General features: G+C 48.1%; 1 protein-coding gene across 4 annotated transcripts in view; it reads left to right on the top strand.

Annotated features, from left to right (window-relative positions):
* Positions 1 to 694: 694 nt before the first annotated feature.
* BOC (BOC cell adhesion associated, oncogene regulated) overlaps positions 695 to 20682 on the top strand; it is a 67601-nt gene continuing 47613 nt past the window's right edge. For 2 of the 4 annotated variants that reach the window (XM_059164115.1, XM_059164112.1), the window contains exons 1-2: positions 695 to 1172; positions 5302 to 5393. The gene's annotated coding sequence lies outside the window, so the exon portion shown is untranslated. Of the gene's footprint in view, positions 1173 to 5301; positions 5394 to 7436; positions 7552 to 20682 lie in introns of those variants that run through there. The other 2 variants (XM_059164113.1, XM_059164114.1) reach the window with 2 other exon arrangements.

The raw sequence follows: 20682 nt of genomic DNA, 5'->3' as shown, positions 1-20682 counted from the left end.
TAACACACACGCACACCCGGAGGTAACTAACTCTTCTCTATGGCCATCCTACCTCCCTGTCCCTGCCCCCTCTCATCCTTTTCCTGCTTCCTCATCTCAGGATGATAAATGGAGGTCAGGGCAGGGAGCTGTCAATGCAAGACGCGCAAACCCTCCCTCCCAAACCCGCCGGGTGGGTCGGGGTAGGTGGTGTTGGGACTTCCCCGACACTGGTTTCCTCATCATTTTCTTGACAACTGCTGCCCCACTTTGGGGAGGGGGGACGTTTAATAACAAAGTTTTGGTTTTAATGCCTTAGCCAATAGTTTGCAGAATAACAAGAAAACTATTGAGAGAGGGGTGTCGGAAAAAGTTTCCCGGAGAAGTGACTGAGAGAGAAGGATAACGTTGGAGAGCAAGGGTCTGAGGTGAAGCTAAAGAGAAAATGAGGGTTCAGGGGTGTGGGAGAAAGGCAGAGGACATTGCTCTTGGTATGGGAAAAGAGAAGTTAGGGAAAGAGCGCGGGACTGGAGTGCAATAGAAAGAAAATGGGCATTAGGAGAAAAACTGAGTCTGAGGGACTGTTTTGGGGGGGGGGGGTTCCCCCCCAAGCTTCCTTTCCTTTCCAAGACTTTTTCTCTGCTCCATCTTGCTCCTCCCCCTCCTCCCCGCCTCCTCTGCTTCCCCCTCCTCCCCGCGCGGTAATGGGAGGCTCCTAAGCAGGAGAAGCAAAAGAAGGAATTGTTTGCGAGTTCAATCATCCAAAAAAGCTTCTTCCATATGGAGGGACCGGGTGCGCTGCGCGCGGCGTGCCCTGCCTTGTCCTGCTGCCGCCGCCGCGACCCCCGCTTCCTGCCGCAGAGACCCTGAACCCCGGCCCGCCGGTGTCAGCCGCGGCGCGCACGCACGCACACTCACCCTCACACACACACACGCTCACGCACACGCACAGACACACACTCACGCCCGCCACAGCCGCACGCGCCCGCACGCGCCCTCCCTCCCCGGCCGGCAACTTCTCGGGCCGGGGCTCCTTTGTTGCTCCCGCGCCGGCCGCTCTCCGGTTTGGTGAGTCCCTGAGTGTCACGGTGCGGGTTGCGTGTCCGTGCGGCGCGGTGCTGTGTGGCTCCTCCGCGCCCACCGCGTCGGCCCTCGGGCCCCGCTAGCCCTGCCCAGGAGCCGCTGCACCAGAGGTGAGTCACGTCGCTGAAGTTTGTTTTCTTTTCACAAAAAGTTGTGTTTCTCTGTTGGTTTTGGGGAGAGGGGGAGGGCGGGAGGCGGTCGCAGGCCGGGCGAAGCCGCGGGAGAGCCGACGGCGGGAGCGGGTCCGGGCGCTCGGCCCGTGGGCTCCGGCGGGGGCTGAGGCCGAGGCAGGCGCGCGGCGCGCGGGACGAGAAGTCGGGCGAGGCGGGCTTCGGGGTGCCGGGGTATCCGCCGCGGGAGAGCCGCGGCCGGGCCGGGGCCGCCGCGTCTGGTTCCCTGCGGCGCAGCCTGGCCGGCCGTTCCCGGAAGCTTGGTGGAAGCAGGGCCCCGACCGCCTCCGAAACTTGCCCGGGAGCCTGACACCGGTGCTCCGGCTCCGTGGCTCCGTGCGCCAGGCGCGCGGGGAAGCCCGCAGGCGGTCGGCGGAACCCGGGGCTGCCCCGCACCCGCCGGCTTCTCGGGGGAGGGGGGGCACTTACCGCCCTGCGTTTCAAAGGGAAAGCCCCGAAGTGAGGGACCGAACCGACCGGGATCGAAACAGCCCCTGAAGAGCATCCCGGGGTGGGGGTGGGGGCGGGGGGGATCAAGGGGCGAGGCTGAAGTGGGGTGTTCAGAGGTGTTTGTGGGGTTGGGGCGGCAGCAAGGGGGAGTGTGTGAGTGTTGGTTCCCGCGCGAAGCATCCCCCCTGGAGTTGTGTTCTTCAGGTTTTTGTTTGTGTAACTGGGAGAGGGGGGAAATGAGCCTCTGGAACAGGTGGGAAGGGGCCTAGGGAGGGGCAAGGAGCCCAGGCAGAATTTTCTGCTGGATCTTCAAAGGCCTTGCTTCACTTGCAGGTTACCAAAGGTTAGTTAGCTCTTCCGGGTGATAGGAGGATTTGGGGAGGTAGGGCGGCCGCGGACTTGGAGGACTTCAGGGAGCCCTGGGGATCCATTTAGTTTTGTTTGGGGGGGATGGGGGTGGCAGTGACAGGGTGACTTGAAAGGTTGTTGTGTTTTTCCAGAGATGTGGCAGTAGAGCTAAGAATACCCAAACCACACGCCAGCAATCCTAAACTCTGTGGGTGTGGTGGGGTGTTCTGCCTCGCCCCCATCCCTTCTTAGCAAGTTGCCGTGGGTTCGAAGAAGTTTTTGACTCAGAGTTACCTCTTTGCGTGGACTGAGTGAAAAGTACGCTTTGGTTTCAGACCCTTGTAACGGCTTTAAATACCCTGTGCGGGAGTCACCTTTGTCACCTAGTTCTTTGTTGTTCAGATCTTTGCAAACGTTGGATATTAAATAAATGTAATTTTCCAAAATTCTTGAGTGCCCAAGTGTTTTTGATTTACTCCACAACTGGGCCCTGCACGGCGCAGCTCCGTGATGGTTTTTTCATCCCTCTGGTTACCGCCAATAAATCAATTTCCATTTCTTCCTGGTCAGCATGGACAATATTATAACCCGGTCTTGTTGGACTGAGGTGGGGGCTGGGGCCCCTCTACATCTGGGTGACCTATTTTCTGAACTTCACTTAAGTGAATCTGAGGCAAGAGCTTGGCTGTTTTGAGGTGTGTAACAGGTTTCCCAGGAACATTTCTGAGGTCTTATAATTGGCACTTTTTAATGGTCTCATAATTGAAACCCAGAAGGTTCCCATGGTAATCTTGAAGCACCTTGGGGTCAGTGGGACAGGCAGGGTGGAAACAGCAGTGGAGTTATGATTTTCCTGCCAGATGAGTTTTAGAGGGAGTTTATGTGAGAGGTAGAAATGAAAGAAGTTAAGAGTTGCCACATTGTGCCACTTTGCGGACATTACCCAACCCCCCCCCCCCCAGCCCCCTTTATTTCTCAGTTTAGCTCTTCAGGAGGCTGTCTATTCCTGTGAAATCTGAGGATTGAGATGTCAGACACTGGCCCTTTCATCCTCTTTCAAGAGATCTGAGAGGAGTAACATTACGAGAGACATTTCCTCAGGAGAAATTGCCCAAGTCACAGATAGATACTGGCTTTACTCCGGACAGATTGCTAAGAGGCCATGATCGTTGGTTCCATGACCACAGCTAGGGGTGGGGGACAGAGGACCCTGCTTAACTGTGAATTGGTTGGCCTACTAGTGATAAGAGGGTGTTCTTTTCCATCTTCCAAATGGATTTGGAGATTTTCCATTCTTTGAAATGTTCTTTCAAGTGTTTGGGCTCCCAGCTCTCTTCTGCAACTTACCTGTGATTTCCATTCTCCAAGAAGGAGTAGGGAATTTTACTCCTTAAATAACACAGTTGACCTCCCCAGGGACCCCCAGGACTTCAGCAAGAAGAGCTTGAAGTGAGTCTGGTGGTCACAGTATTCCATGAGACCCTAGGGGGTCTGGGTTCAGATTTCAACAAAGTCACTAGTGGGGTTAACGAATAACAGGCTTTCTCTCTGTTTTTCAAACAAGTGGGAGGAAGCTGAAGAAGCTTGCCCCAGATGCACCAGTACTTTCTGGCCTCTTGAGTAAGGAAGTATTAACCTGGCACCAAAAGATAGTATATATTTGTAATCTGCTTTCTTGGGGGGGGGGGTGAAATAAGAGAAATGGGAAGAGAGTGGAAACTGGAGAGGCAGAGGAAATAAAAGTGATTTGTTACATTAAAAAAATCTATTTACCTTATCATTTAGAACTTTATGTCTAAAAAAGTTCAGCAAACATTTCTAGTACATCAGACCCTGGACTGAGAGCTTTCTTGCCCCGGAAGAATAAGCTTTCTTAGTTAAAGGGTGATTTTCCAAAGTAACCCCCCCCCACACACAATTTTTTTTTCCCAATTTTTACTCATTGCATAAACATCTATTAATAATTTTAAAATGTTCTTTTAAATGGCCCATATTCCCATACTGTAACACAAGTTGGTTTTCTTCATCCCTGTGTATACATGCTTTTCACATAGTTGTCATAAAAGTGTGATGTTTTTGTAGTCAACAGTGAAGCATCTAGAGATTTTTGTCCAAAGACTCACAAAGAACAGATGGTCCAACCTACTTCCCTGTTGGTGGGAACAACATAAATCCTTAGAGTGCTCCCACATGGAACCTTCACGTGTAATATTTTTCCTCGTTTATGAGACCGAATCAAATATTTGGGGTGGGAATGGAAGTGGGTGTTTTTAATCTAGAAATCCATGGTTACAAAAAGCCTTCCTAAATAGGGCTCTTTTCTTCCTTGGAGCCATCAGCATTGGTATGGGTGGAGAAGGGGAGGAAGAAGTCTGGAGGTAATGTTTAGAGGCTCCATCTCAAAGGGCACTGAGGCGGGGTTTTGGGAACTTAGGTTGAAGCCCTAGTCCTTCTAAGGGCTCCGTTCACACTGACTCAAACCACTGAACAAACTCCTCCATCCTTGCATCTCCACTGCCACTGTGTTAGCCTCCCTCTCCAAGCTTGCCCCATCATTCCTGCCCTTCCTTTTATCCTTCCTCCATCTATACCATCTTTTCCATGGCTGCTACCACCAGGCTTCTTCATGCCCTTGACAACTTCTGTTGATGCACGGCTAGAATCCCTACTGGCTACCTATCACCACACCACCCATCCTCCATCAGTCCCATAAACAAGTCACCACCCAGCTTCAAACAGTCTAAGTTTACAACCCGAATTCCGTAGTCCTCTCACATGTGGCTCTGTCCTACCTTGTGATAATACTACTTTAGTGGGAACCTTCTGCTCCAGCCCAAACCTAACTAGTAGCTGACCCTTGATTTTTGCCTGGTTCATTCCTTGCTTGCTACCTTAACACTCCAAACCCCTTTCCTGTAAGCCCACCTTACTTTGTATGAGGCCTGCTAATAATGTCTTCTTGAGAGATATTTGGTGAATATTGATGAAAATGGGCTGTTGGTTGCAAAGGTAATGGTTTATAAGATCCGACTTTTTTCAGTGTAATCATTTTCCTTAATCCTTGACTCATTTCATTTCTACAAGGGACCAGGTAACTGGAGATTTAAGGAAGCCTAGGATCTTAGAAAAACTGCTTTTTCTGTTTTCTTATTTATAAAATGGATTAATAAGGAATTACTATGATTTATAACAATGCACTTTATAAAAAGCCAGTACTTCTGAACTGTTTATTTTGTTGTTCAAAAGATAAGACACTTCTCTTTTTTCCCAGTCCCAGCACAAACTTCCTGGAACCCATGACCCATGAAGTCTTGTCAACACTCACACCATCTGAGGGTAGCAGCAATGAAGTAGAAGAAGCAGGTGAGGTTTTCTGCCCACAGTCTAATACCAGTGCCCTATTGGATCAGTTACCCCCGCCCCTTCATGTTTTGTCTTGCCTCTTGAGGAGAGAGTGTTTCTCATCCTTTAGCATTAGAAGGGTCTGGCTCTGAGTGGGATCTGGGCCAAAGAGATTGATTCTAGTTCAGGTCAGACACTCTTTCAGTCAAAGCCAGTGGTGACGTCCTTCCCCTGGGCTGGCTGTTTGAACCTTCCTTTCCTTGAGGCAAATCTGTTCAACATGTTGAACATGTTGGATACACACCATTTACCATGGAGTTTGGAGACTGAGGCTGCTGTAGAAAAATCCTGCTTAGGTTTGGGCGAGGAAAGCCCTGTGTTTATGTCTCTGTCAGTGGTATTACAGCGAATGCCTTGTGATTTGCTATACTGGGCAGTGTTTATCTCACAAAACCCAGAGGGATTCTGTGTCATCCCAACTTTTGAAATAAAGTTAGGAAATAATTTCTCCTTTCCTAATGGTGAATTTGGCCTTATCTTCAAAGAAGGCCTTTGATGTTTGGGATAGGATTATTGGGCAGTAAGAGGAAATCATAGGCGAGAGATCAGAGCCAATAATACAGTCAGCCTCACTTGGTTGCCAGAGAAAATGTTGAGGAAAGTCTCAACTAGTTCTCCTGGTAAGTAACAAAGTACATAACATGGCCAGGGTGAGTAGGGTTGACTTAAAAACAAAAAAACAAAAAAACAAAAAAACAAAAAAAACAACTCCATAAGAGCTGAGCAGCAGAAGGTATGGCAAAGGAATGTTTATTCTTCCCTAAAATGAGTTTGGACAGCATTGGACAAGATGAGGCTGATGATGTATGTGTAGGCTGGCACCTTCATCCTTTCAATAAGTTTTTATTGGGCACCTGCTGTGTGCCTGGGATCAATACCAGAGCCCACACCATCCAGAATTGCATTATTGAAGTGAGGGGAACACTGCAGTAACAAACTGTAGTGTTAAAGCACTTGGACAGGGTCAATTAAGAAAGGCTTCTTGAGGGAGGAGAGTCAGTATCGCAGACTAAGTCTTAAAGGCAGAGATAGGACTGGCAGGACTGAACTGTTCTTTGGCTTCTGCCTGTACATGTTCATGATTTTCTCCCTGAAAACTTACTTTTCTTCAGCAGATGATAGGCTCAAGTGTTCTTGAGATAGGAGATTGCAAGTTCAGAGTACTTTTGTTAATTTTAAAAAGTGAAAGTTCTGCATTGAATACAGAACCTCAGAAATTTGAGTCTTATGATTCTAAAACCAGTAACTCAATAGCTGTCACTGGGAGGCCAGTGGGTGGGGGATGTGTGATTTTTTTTTTTTTCTTTCTCATCCATGTCAGATTTCAGCTGAGAAGTTTAGAAACAGCATGCCTGAATTCAGCTTTTTACCTTTCAGTTTTATTTGCCCTTTGTTCTACTGTTTGCACCAGGTTTGCTAACTCTGAAATCCTTTCCAGAGTAGCCAGTGAGGGAACATCCTGTCGCACATTATGGGAGCTATAGGTAAGAGTAAGAGGGCCTGCAGAGCTGGCTGACCTAGGAGATAAGCCCCCCAACCCCCACCCCCAGGTAGGGCTGGAAATGGATTCTGGAGTAGGATGCTCCCCCACCTCCCCGGCCCTGCCAGTATTTTTCCAGGGTAGTCCTAGCCAGGTGCCTTTACTAGTCTGAGTTTACCTAACATTACAATCACAGCAGCTTTATTAGGTATGGGTCACAGTTAATTGGAGGGGAAAATTGGGGGGTTCTGGCTTTATTACTTTTCTATGAAAGCAGAGACTGCTCTTAATTATTTCACAGATCATCCCTGCCCCTTGACTCTCTTTCTGCCTTTAATGACTATCATCCCTCAGTGATGTTCTGCTTGTTCTTCCTTTTTATGTACCTGTGTCCACGTGAGGGCGATTTCAAAACGCAGCCAGTCAGCACAGGGAGACCACAGAAAGCAATGGAAATTCATGACTGTTTACCTCTCATTATGAATGGATGTTTTGTAGTGAACAAGTTACATAAAAACCTACTGTGTTACAGCCAAGAGTCTAATAACTCTTCCAATGTACGGCCTTCCGAGTAATCACCTGCAACCCTTCCTTGACGCCACTGGTGGTCTGCCGTCTTGAAGGCTGCGTCTGCTCCAGGTGAAAGCCCCATGGTCAGGTGCTCCTCGTTCTATAGCCTTGTGTTGCAGAGTTCGAGACTGGGTGTTTAGGCCTGGCTCTCGCCCGTCTGGACTGTGGCAGCTTGCCAGCAAGTTTCACTGGGTGGTCTTTGACAATGGGAGAGAGGAGGGGTGGGGTAACTCAGCTCTCCTACCCAAAGGGGAACAAGAAGGTTGGCAGCCAATCCCCTGTCACTGAAACACCACAAGGGTCTTGAGTGCTGGTGAAAAAAAAATGGAACAGGTTGCTGAGGGCAGTATTGTGAAGGGGTTCATTTTTGTTCCTCTGATTTTATAGACAGAGCCTTGTGTTTATGTGGTGAGGCTCCCTCAGGAGGGTGAGGCACAGGAAAGGCAGACACCCTTTTCCATGGGAAGGGAGAATTACTCTTCTCACCCCATTCCTGGTGCCAACGAGGCAGTTCCTCCAGCCTCTTCTGTCCTTACGGTGACATGCAGAATGTTACCTGTCACTTAATGAGCACCGACCGTGTGCCGGGCCTTCTGCTAAGCTTATAGGTACTACCCCTGCACTCCCCACGCACCCCTCCATAGTCCTGTGGAGACGGGCAGTATGATCCGGTTCTGCAGATGAGGGGCCAGGGCTTAAAGAATTGTAGTGACTTGTTCTGTGTTCACAACCACTAAGTGGTGGAGCCAAGATTTCATCGAAAGACTGCTGACTCCAAAACTCAGGCTTTGCAGGAAAAAAATGTCCAGACAATCTCTCCTGCTATTCTTTTGCAACTAACAAGTGTAAGGGGCTGGTGGGGGCCTTTAGGAAGCTTGCCTGAAGAGACATGAACTAAAAAACTGGGACCATAGCTGGAAGATTTCGTCCAGTGCAGCAGCAGCCAAGGGAAGCCAAGCTTTGTGACATGCTTGTACTGGACTTCATAGACAGTTGTGAGAACAGCCTCCACGTGGGTCTTATCTCAGAACATGTCTCCTGCCTCTGCCATCCCCCCTCCCCCATTATCTGCATTGGCTGTCTGAGTCTTTGCGTCCACTGTAGATGCCAGCTGAATCCACTTGCTCCTCAAGTTTCTGCAAGTCTGATCAAGCAGGTCCTCTGTGCCCTCAGTGGGGAGAGGGGGAGAAGGTGCTTGGCCCAGCAGATTCTTTTCCTGGTTAGGAGAAGTGGCAGCTTGTACAGAAAGATAGCCCGGGGAAGGAGGTAGGAGCTTTGACAGGCAGGTAACTGACAGGAGACAGTACCTTGCAGGCAGATACTCACAGGACAGTTGGCAGGAAGGATTCTGCACAACAACCTTCTACCTCCCAGCTGAGGGCAGGGGTGAAGACTTGGCTATGGAGGATGCATAGCTGCCCTGAATTCCTTGTTTTTCCTTTAACAGACATGGACAGCCTGAAGCCAGGGGGTTCTGCTTTTTGGCAGCAAATCACACAGGACATTTGGGTTTAAGCAACAGTTACGTGACCAACCAGCTGGGTAACTGAGAGGAGTCACAGAAACTCTGAGCCTTTGTTTCCCCATCCCCACAAAGCTGCCTTTCAGAGCACTGTTAGGATGCAGAAAGATCGCATAAGAGAACGCTTTTGATTCAGAATGTCTGCTCTCATCAGAAACCCAAGTTCTCTGGCATCTTGCCTGCTAGGATGAGTTAGGAAGTAAGACCTGCTAGAGAACTGGCTAGAGGTCAGAGCATGGCCATATGCGCTGCACCTGCTTCCTGCGTTGTATCTGTGTTTTCTGAGGGCAGGGGCCTGGACTAGAGGCAGCTCATCCTATCACCAGAAACCCTTCCCAAGCTCCAGACAAGCTGTCTTTCTCCCCGTTGAGAAAAGAGGCAGTGGGGGAGGGAGGGTCTCAGGGTCTGGCGGGAGTCGGGAGAGGAAAAGATCTTATGGCAAGGGGATCCTGGCTAACATTCTTCTTGAGGGAGGAAGAACAGAGGTGTGTAGGGGAGTGTCTGGAGTGACCCCTCTGAGAAGACAGAATCTGGAATGACTCTTATTAGAAGGTTGTTCAGGAGGAAGCAGTATTTCTAGGGCCACGTCCAGGTTGGAGATTGTGTGGCATACTGGTTAAGTGTAGGCTTTGGAACCGGAAAGGCCTGGACTTGCATCCTGGTCTTGCCAATTGCTATGTTTATGACCATGGGCTAGTTTCCTAGACTCTGAAACCCCAATTTCTTAAGGTTGTTGTAAAGAGAAGCAAGAAATGGCATATAATGCATTTATGAAGCACATCATGAGCGCCAGTGGAAGGCAGCTGTCGGGAGGAAAGGAGAGGAAAGGAGAGGAAAGAGGAGCAGTGGGAAGTGAGGATTACTGATGGATTGAGCAGCTGGAAGGAGGGCTGGGGGGAAGACTGTGCCACGGGAACCCCTGCTCAAGGCTCTACAGGGATAAAGGAGTGAGCAGATGGGGACAGAGAAGATCCCACAGTGGGATAAAACCCTGCCCAGTGTACCCTTAGGTGCCCACAAGGTGTCCTCAGACCTGTTCACTAGGAAGAGAATTCCCACCCAGCCTCCTCCTCTGCTTCTTTCCAGTACACCATTCCATTTTACCTGCGAGGCCGAAAACTTGCTATCCTCTTTAACTCTGCATGTTCTCTCACAGTCCACTTTAAATTGACAAATAGTGGCTTTACCTTTAAAATGTATCCAGAATCCTGCAACTTCTTGCCACCCAGGTCTTTTACCCCTTCTTACCCAGACTGTCAAACTACGGGACTAGCACAGTAGCTTTCTCAAGGTTCTACCTGCTTCCACCCCCACTCCCCTGACTTCCCTGCCCCTAAATCTGGCCACACAGAGAAGTCAGTTTCAACTTCCAACAGAGAAGCCAGAGGAGGTCACTTCTCTGCTCAGAACTCTCCAGGGGGTCCTATTGAATTCAGAGACAATTCTAAAGCCTTCCGTGTGCTCAGCCCCACCCCTTGAAGCTCTCCCCTCACCTCCCACCCACCCCCCACCGCCACCCTGGCCTCCTTACTGCTCCTTCAACTCGATGAGCAACTTCTTTGCCTTCTGCCTCTAACCTGGACCTAGCTGCCCTTTATTAATTCATCATTCTCTCTCCCTTCAGCCCAATTTATTTTCCCTCAAAGTTCTCACCTGCTGGCAGGTATCCATCTGTTTGTCTATTTGCTTCCTGCCTGCTTCTCCTCCAGAATGGAAGATCCATGAGACCAGGGATTTTTTTTTTTCCTCCCCGACTTTCCCGTACCTGGATTAGATTCTGATATGTAACTGGTGTTCATTCCCCCCCGCCCACCCCAGTAGTCTGCAGGGCTTGTCTGAATTTTGAAAGAGATATAATAATATTAAGTTTTAAACAAAAATCAAATAATTACATACGGATTTATAGAAGAAAAATGCGTTCTGGGCATATGTATTTGGATGTACATGAGAGACTGGTGTGGAGAATTCTAATAATATTTGAGTGTCTGTTTCAGAAATGCCAGGGAGCTGTGTGCTAGGCCACGACAGAAATAGCCCAGGTCTTCTTTCTTTCTCAAGGTGACTGTATTCAGAATGGTCCATCGGTGCGCCCGGTGTTCCACCTGTAAGGGGAGCATAAGAACGGATGCCCCCTCTAGCCCTTCCTCATCATTCACTTCAGAGGAATTTGTGGAGCGTGTACTTTATGTCCGGCACTGAGCTAAGCCCAGCTAGGAGAAGAAGAGAAGCCCAGCACCTTCTCTCATTCCACCGAGTTCCACAGACTAAATGCTCACCTGGGATTTCCCGAGTGTGCCTGGACAGTCCATTTTGCTGTCCCTTCCAGTATCACAGGGGCCTGAGCTGAATTGGAGCTCTGTTGAATTGAGTTTGGAACCACAGGCCGGGGACATGAGGAACGTGATGCATTCAAGAATAGTTCAGTTCCCCACATACATGAGGGCCTTGGGAGCCAGGGGGTCAGGCCCCATGCTAGGCACGCAGGCCACAGAGATGCTCTCTGCTGCTGGAGAGCTGACAGCTGTGTGCAAGGGACAGCATGATTGGATATCTGCCCAGTGGGGGACAGATCTGACTTCATATTGCAATCACTTCTGACTTGCTTCTAGATTTAGAAGCTGAGGAAGAATAAAAATAGGGATAAAGATCCCAGGAGGTCTTGTGCTGACAACAAATGTGCCTGAGAAATTAAACTACCAAGATCCCCAGACCCAACCTCTATAGCATCCTAGGGAGCTGAAGGCCTGAGCTTTACTCCTTCAGTCTTTTTGTTTGTTTGTTTGTTTTAACTCTTAAAAATGAATAGTTTTTTTTTCTTGCAGATTGAAGTTTACAGAAAAAAGTTAAGTAAAAAATATAGTGTTGCCACTGTATTACCCTTGACCTCAGGCCTCTTCTCCCCATATTATCCAGATGTTGGTGCAGTACATTTGTTACAATTGTACAGTTGTTAAGCCAATATAGATACATTGTTATTAACTAGAGTGCATGGTTAATGTTGACTATTTGTATTATACACTCTACGGGTTTTGACAAATGCATAATAACAACTATTCACCATTGCAGTGTCATACAGAATAATAGTTTCACTGCCTAAACATCCCCTGTGCTCCACTTATTAGGCCCTCTCTCTTCCCCTCCCCCAATTCCTAGCAACCAGTGCTCTTTTTTTACTGTCTTCATGGTTTTGTCTTTTCCAGACTGTCCTATAGTTGGAATCACACAGTATATAGTGTTTCTGGGTCGGCTTCTTTTACTTGGCCGTCCTCTCCAGTTTTAAATATGGCCTTCTGTCCCCACCCCTTCCCCTCCCCCACATGCCCACATCCATCTGGAGTAAAAGCCCTGTGCTGAAACCCACTTGACCAGAGCCCACCGGTCCTCTGCCTTCATCGTCTCCTAGTGAACATGCCTGGCCCTGGTGCTACTGGAGTTTAGCCCAGGCTGGTAAACTGTCAGGAGCTGCCTGTGTTTTGGTTCCACATCTGGAAGTACCAGCTGTGTAGACCTTCCCATCCCATTCTTAACTAGAGACAGGAGGAGCACATGGAGCTGTTTGTCTTCCTCCTCAGTAGTTTGTTTTACTTGCTTTGGAACTAGGGAGGAGGGTGGGGACGTGAGCTTCCCCCAGGCAGGCAGCACTCCTTCACACCCACATCCGCTGGCCAGCCACATGGCCCTGGCCTCTACCGTCCTTGCTGTTAGCTCCGTCCAGGTCCCAGTGGCGTCTGTGCTGAGACCTGAGAGTGAGCACTGAGGCTTGTTTTGTGGTCATTTGGGAGGAAGACCAATAGGGGCCAGAAAGACGGAGAACATATTCCTTGCCCAGAGGGGCTTCTTTCCTGAGTTAGCCTTGTAAGCCAGGATTTCTTGGGAGCCGGAGGTAGGAACCTCAGTGTTCAGGGCACTCACCAATCACTCTGAACAGGGAGGTACTCTGAGGGAGTAAGGAAGTTCTAAGGGAAGCTGGAGGAGGGAGCTTCTCAAACCCAGGCCCCAGCTAGGGGAAGGGAGGTGCTGGCCAATAGGGTCCTGTGGGTCATCTGGTTGAACCAGGCTGAGAAGTTCTAGCGGCTGAGGAAGAGGGGTGTACAAGGTGCAGAGAGCTGCAATCCTGAGGAACAGGAACTGAAATTCAGATCCCAGGTTCCATTGCTTCCTGTTTGGAATAAACACAGAGCTGAGGCCAGCTGGTACCTTTGCACCCTGAAGGACACTGGCAGGTGTGTCAGAATTTAGTGTGAAGGAGGACGAAGACCCTTTGGCCCCCTTGGGAAGTCAGCTTTTGGACTGTGGAAATTCCATGCTGATGGTTCAAGTCCCTACCCCCTCCTCCTCCAGTTTTCTTTCCTCACCCAGTCCACAATCCAAGCTGTATCCTGTTCAGTGACTCTTTAAAGGACCCCATACATTGGCTCTGGCTAGTTATCCCCACTGCAAGTGGAGACGAATAGTACCTGTCCCAGGTTTGTCACTAAGATTGTGAGCACTTCTTCAAGCTCTTCAGAGGACATTCTCTCCAGGCAAGTTGTCCTTGACTTTGTGGTTAGGTATGGAATCGGTGTAGCCTCCTGGTCCCCTGTCATCCTGACTCTAGTTTTAGAGCCTAGGAGGCTGTGACAATGATTACTGACCCTCAACACAGGGGAAGCCTGGGCCCTTGCTGCAGTTTGCCCAAGGAGGCAAACAACAGAAAACTGCTGAATCATGTGAATGTGGGCTCCATGTTCCTTACCAAATCCAGCCTGCACCCCTGTCTCCCTCCTCACATTCTGTCCCCACAGGAGGTACAGTGAGAGTCCTGAGAGAGAATCCCAGACCAGCTCCTGTAGGTACATGCCAGGTAGAGTGTGCCTAGGAGCCGGGCACTTTTCCTGAATCAAGAGATAAATACATAATCTGACAAAGCTTTTGGGTGTTTTCTTTCCCCCTACTGGTCAATGTGCAGAAGAAATCTCAGAAAGAGTGATTTTGTAAATAGCCTTTATATTTACTAAAATTTTGTAAATAGCCTTTATATTTACTAAAATATAAATTTATAAATGCAATGTATTTTTTTTTAAATCAACTTTAACATAAAGAGTGGCATTCTGTTGGGGATCATGCCAGGACCTCCCAAGATATGGTTGCCTATTACTACAGTATGCTCTGGGAGGCACAGCACAGGCCTTGCTTGATTTGGGAGCTTCAGCGAGTGTTGGTGGAAGGAAGTCTTTGGGTGCAGTCTGGGTCTTCTCTAGTACTTTTCAGAACAGAATGCAGTAATCAAGGCAGGGTCCAAATTTCACCCACTGCCACTCTATTCCCCTCTTTAGAAAAAGCTAGCTTCCATGGTAGCAGAACAAGGAAACTCCTTATTAGCTAAGGTCTATGTGCTTTCAAAGTCAGAAAGTAAAAAGGAACAGCATACTCAATTAAGATGGAATCCTAGGCAGGCAGAATTCCACCCCCCTCACCCCATCTTCCCCACTCCCTTTACCCCCCCCCCCCCACATATAGGAAATTAACAAAAATGCCCATACTAACACCCTTGGTCTGCATGGGGGGAAAGGCAGAGAGACCTTGTTTCTTTACATCTCAGCCAAGATGGGGTATCTTTCCCTGCCCAAGGATGGTGGTTCTGACCTGTCTTCCTAGTGTGAAGAATGCCACCCTTTGAGACTCATGATGGTCGCAGACTGCCTCTCTTGAGTCACTTACGATTTCTTTCCATTTAAATAGCCAGCAGTGAGCCTTGCTTGAGAGCAGTGCTGTTCGTGCTCCATCAGGCATAGGCCCCTAAACATGTCCCAGACCATCAAATAGTGGCCTTTCCGTTCATCAGCCAACAGATCATTCAGCACTGTGCCTGCTGCCCAGAAGACACTTCTGGCATGGATTGTGAATATCTCTGAAATCCAGACCAGAGGTTGTTTCACACTGAATGGCCTCATCCACATTCTCTCATTAAAGAAGTGCTCGGTCTGAGAAGGTGCTAGACACTCACCATTATCACCGTTGTCATCATTATTGCTCTGACTTGAGATAAACTGCTGACTTAGAATTCTTTCCTAAGACAGTCTTCTTGGAGCATTTGGCTATTTAAAAAGAGTTTTGTCAGTTATGGTGTTGTTGGGAATTTTACAGTAGAGACATGGAGGCCAAGAGAAAAGGGATAGATTTGGAAGTCCAAGCCAGTTTTCTTAATGGTCTTTGAGCTGGGCCTCAAGGTCTGCACTTGGTTGATTTTGTAGTAGAGGAAAGCCGGCCAGTGAAGCTGGGAGCACATTGTTGGTGAGATATGCTCAGGGTCCTGGGGAAGGCCCATCCTAGACCGAGAAACCCCAGAAAGGAAACAGAGGTTATGGGTATAGCCCACTTGCTCTGGGTCCTTGCACAAGATAGGCTCTCTAGGTCTTCTCTGGTTGTGGCCAGCAGTCCCCTTTCAGAGATGGAACTGCCTCTCTGGCCCAATAACGGGGAGCTTTTCAAGGTCAAACAGCCCCTTCCCCACCAAAACCTGGGTACTCACTGAAACCTGCTGAACTGAGAAGACATTGAGTAGGTGGGTGGGTGGCAGTAGGGGGTTTCCTGGGAGTTAGTGTGGTATTGGGAAGGTTTGAGATGTTCCAGTTGTCCTTTGAAAAAAAAAAAGTTTTATTATTTGTTTGTTTAAAATCTCTAACACAGAGAAGCAGAAAGAATAGTATCATGAATGCCATCTACCCATCACCCAGATTTAACAGTTATCAGGACAAAGTGTTTTTTTGTTTTGTTTTGTTTTTTAATATTGGTTTGTTTTCATTACTATCTGTGTGCCAGATGGGGCAAGGGTGGATGCCACAAGGTTGCTCTTTCCAAAAGACATGTGTGATCCTATCTCCCCGCCCTTCTCACAGTGGCATAGAAAGGAAAGAACACCAGCCTGGGGCACTCGAGTTTGATTCCCACTCGAGATGTTTCTGTGTTACCCCCCAGATGCTGAGCTCTTAGAGAAAGCTTGAACTTTGTCTTTGGATTCTGAAGACTTAGTATTGAGTAGGTGTTCAGTAAGCATTGATTGACTTATAAGGCAAGTGATTCCATGAGACGGTGGGTTCCATCTGGATAGATGCAAGTCATGTGAGCGCGTAGTTCACCATTTGGGGAGCAGTTCACCCAAAGTAGGAAGATGGTGGGATTCAGAGTTGGGTAGGGGGTGATTATTTGAACCCTGGGGGACCCTGATTGTGTAAAGGGTTAGCCTTCATCATTCTAGAGTGAAGGGGCTCCTGCTTCTGCCTAGAAAGAGAGGAAAAGGATTGTAGCAGCGCTGCCTGGCCCCCAGATTCTGGAGCCTGCAGGATTTGGGTGTGGCAGAGCAGGCTTTGAGAATGAGGCTCCAGCCCCAGACCCATTCCTCTGGGTGGCCACAGACAGCCCACAAGCTGCCTGCACCACCAGGCCTGCGTGTCATTCCAAGTGCTATTTTATTCACTGTGGCGTTGGCAAGGAACAGGGCTCCTTCAAGTGTGGGGAGGGGAGTCCACTTCCAGCCTTTGCAGTGCTGAGCAGCTCCGCCTCTCTGTGCCCCTCTGGGCAGGGCTGGGGATGTTAAAGGATATGAAATGGGGTGTTGGAGGAGCATGAGGGCAGATGCTGCAAACACTTCCCCCTCAGGTCCAACCCTGGGTGTAGCCAGCAGGGGCTTCAGGCAGGGTGGGCCAAGGCCCACAAGAGACCCCAGCCAAAGTCTCCAAGCCCTGACTTTCATCAGCGACCTGCCCCGCCCACTCCCTTCCTGATCTTTTTCAGTTTAAACTTCCAGCCCTGTCCTCCCCTCCCATACAAGCATGATGTGTGTGTTAGTGTTTTAATTTTTATTCTTGGCAGAAGTTAAGACACAAAATGGATTTGGAAGGAGATGAAACCAGTCTGGGTATATGTTGGGCAGCAGCAGCTTCATTCCTGGAGTGGGCGGGCCGTGGAGGGGGAGGGGTTGGGGTGGGGACGGAATTTCTAAGGGGTGGGGAGCTGTCTCCTCCCCGGGGTAGGGACCAAACTGAAATAGGACTGCTTTGGGGGAGGCTGGAAGCCAGAGGCTAAGCTATTAACCCTTCGGGACATGGAAGAGACAGTTCCTGTGGAGCCGAAGCCCTCTGGTCCAGTATGGTGTCAAGTGGCTGTGCGAGTCTTGCTGGTCAACACCTGTCCCCCTTCCAGGGGGTCTGTGAGCTGCTAGACAGACTGCTCTGCCTTTGTTAAGGGACTCATGTGTTGATCTGCAAACACTAAGATGTGCATGTGCTCGAAGAACTTGTCTTCTGGTCACCTCCCAGTCCCCAGAAGTAGTGATGATGGCCCCAGTCTGGCAAGGGTTACTGTGGCTGGAAGAACTGTTTGAATCTCCTTTTCTGTGGTGGAGGCCATCGTGGCCCCCAGAGTAGGCATTCTATGCAGTCTATGCAGTGGTGCCCCCCCCCTTGAATCTTTATTTCTGTGTGAACAGGAGAAAACTGAATCTGAAAGTCCAGAGAATATCTGAGGAAATGTGAGAGAAGCTTTAAGAAAATGCTTTATTCTTAAGCAAGATGCTTAATCTCTCTGAGCCTCAACTGCTGCATCTGTAAAACGGAGATGACAGTACCACCTACTTCATAGAGTTGCTTAGAGGTTAGACAAGATAGTGCATGTACATTGTCTCACACACAGTAACTCAACATAAGGTCAAATACTTTTCTTTGATTTATTCTAAGATTGATGATTTTTCTTCTAATTCCAAAGATATGCCTTAATCCCATATTGCAACAAAACCTGGTATGTTATATTTATTAAGTCTTGATGACTTTTAATTACATTTACAAATCAGTTACATTAGGAAATTTGTACTTGAGGAGGAAAAAGGCAGTCTTTAAATGTTAATATGCCCAACATGATAATTTCAGCAAACTAACTTCTTAATGGATATTTTATTACAATTTACTAGACAAAGTAATTTCAGACTTGTAAAGGTTAACAGAATATTAAATGGGTTTACATTTTTTTCGATAACACTTGTTCATATTGTATGGAAGCAGCAGATCCTGGAATTAGGGAAGGTGTTCCTTATAAGCCAGAGTTGTTGAATGTTAGAGAATGGACACAGATACCTCTTCGGATATGATAACGGAGCAAAGAGCAGCCTTGTAATGGCCCAGTGGGTTGTTGGGAAATGAAGTCCTCAGGTCTATGGGAAGACAAAATAACAGTGATGAAACACTATTTGGAGGTAGCTTTTTTTTTTTTTTTTTCCAAATTTGTCTTTTTAATAACAAAAATTATAATTACATAGCTAACCACTTTGAATATTTCTAAAGCATTTAATGTAAAAAGTACAAATCCCCTAATCTTCAGAGATAAAAGTTAACACTTAAGTGTCTCATGACCTCTGAATAACTATATGGCACATATCATATGCAATTTTTTAAATCACAAAAATGGAATCATGCTGTTTTACAAGTTGCTTTTGGGATATTCTCCAGGAACCTCTTAGGCCACCATTTCCCAAAGTGTATTTGATGAAATTTTCCTCACTAATGGTACTCTGAGAAAAAAGAGTAGTGTGGTCAAATAAGTTCAGTCCTGTGGCTACATAAGTCCAGGTCTGTGGTTAAGTTCAGACTTCAGTGCATACTCTTTCCACCTCTTGGTGATTCAAGGTGCATAACAGCATATTAAAGGCTCTGAAAAGGCCTGCAGTAAAAACAAAACAAAACAAAAACCTAATTAGTTTTTCTTAAGCATTTCCCTACATTATTTTTGCCATCACATATTTACATCCAGTAGATTTTTCGAAGGCCATTTTAGGCACTCTTCTCTAACCTCTCCTCCACCTATTTCTCTCTGCCATCTGTAATCTTGTGGCGTAATCTTGTGGGGTAGGCGGGAAGAAAAGAGCTCCTCCCTTCATTTAATCAGCAAATCCTTCCTGTGCTCCTACCGTGTGCTAAGCACTGTGATCACTGGTGGGGATACAGGAGTGAACAAGCTAGCAAGCTCTCTGCCTTCAGAGACGTTGGCTTTCCCTCCTGTGCTGTGATGGCATTAGTCACATCAGGATGGCTTGCACCTGGGAATGGCAGAGCTTCAGCAAGGGATCCTCTCTGCAGCTGGTGGAGCCTTGAACAGCAGGCTAGAATTATCCCCACCCCCGCTGCCCCTGACCTTTCACAAGGCTTCTCCAATTCCCCATGCTTGCTCCTGCTATAAATAGTGATGCCTGACCCAGCTGGCAAGACTCCATGTGTTTATTTTCTCTGTGTGTGCCAGACCTGCACCAAGGCCACTATGCTTTACAAGTTGGGAGAACTGATGGGAGATGGGGTCGGTGGCTTCCAGCAGAAGGCAGGGACTGACAGACAGATGGACTGGGGCATGCTTCAGTTCTTCAAATTGGTATTTATTTTAAGTTTTAGGTGCTTAAAAGAGCTTTGTAATCGAGAAAGAGTGGGGGTGGGCTGCGGACTAAATGTGTATATTTGGGGGTCAGGGAGGTGGTGAAGAAAGTATGAGGTCAGATGGGAAAGAAAGTAAACTGTCATAGTCCTTACCATCTGGAGCTGGCGGTGTTTGCTGTGTGAGGACCATGTGCACACACACGTGTGTGAGTGCGGTTCCATCTGAGAGGCTGTGAGAGCATGTGCCTGGAGAGCGCAGGTGGGGGTGTCCGGCGCCTGAGATACTACCTACTCTTAGCCCTCTTTTGTTGAAATACTAGGGATAAATCTGCAACAAAGATCAGAGTAGTGGAAGTATTCCCAAAAGTAACCCTAAAGGGAATTATTCAAATTTCATAAGTTGCTATCATGTATTAAGCAACTACTTTGTACAGGTCATTATGCTAGATGGTTTACCAAGGTAATTTGTTTTTTCCTCAACATCCCTGTGTGTGATATTTTATTGTCCTACATCAAAGTGGTTCCTTCGAAGTTCAGGGTAAGTCTTTCTGGCTTGCAGGAAGGTCTGGGAGTAGACCTTGTTCTTGTCAAAGTGCAGTCAGTCAACCAAAGAGTGCTAGCTTCTGATTGCTGGTCTTGGACCTGACTTCAGCAGCTTGATCCCAAGGCTTAGTTTTTCATGTGCACACTTCCAGATTTTCTGCCAGCATGCCTGTTAGGGGTGTGTGTGTTAGGGGTGGTGTGTGTTGGTGTCTGGTGATTGGGGTTGATTTTGCCTAGCATTTGCTTGAATCAGCCCTAAAACTAGATCAACCGTGAAGCAGCCACCTGATTGTTATTCATTCTGGGTCACAGAACCTGACTGGCTGCCAGTCCTGTGGAGGGTGTGGATGTGGGCCTGGTGCCATTGTCTGCTTAATCATCAGGAGGAAGAGGCACAGAAAATGATTGCAGGTGACACTTAATTGGAGTTGGTGGTGATTATGTCACCTAACAAAGTAAATCAAAGTCTTTTCAACCCCCAGAGCTTCCTAAATGCCCAGGTTCTAAGGAAGAGCTCCCTCCTTGACTAGATGACAACAGTTCTTTCTTATCTCTGCCATTTTCACCTTTTGTGTCTCAGGTTGCCATTGGGTCACTCAGCACTTTGCTGAATACCTAGAACTATTTTGGATGCTGATGATGCCCTTGTGAATTTCTTTACCATTCCTGATCCCTGAAGCCTCCATCCAGTAGCCAGGCAGATGGAAAGTAGTGTGTTGGTACTTGCATAGGGGAAGTGCG

This window comes from Mustela lutreola, chromosome 2 (assembly GCF_030435805.1).
Source record: "Mustela lutreola isolate mMusLut2 chromosome 2, mMusLut2.pri, whole genome shotgun sequence".
NCBI lineage: Eukaryota > Metazoa > Chordata > Mammalia > Carnivora > Mustelidae > Mustela > Mustela lutreola.
This window is presented reverse-complemented; position numbering and strand designations above follow the sequence as displayed.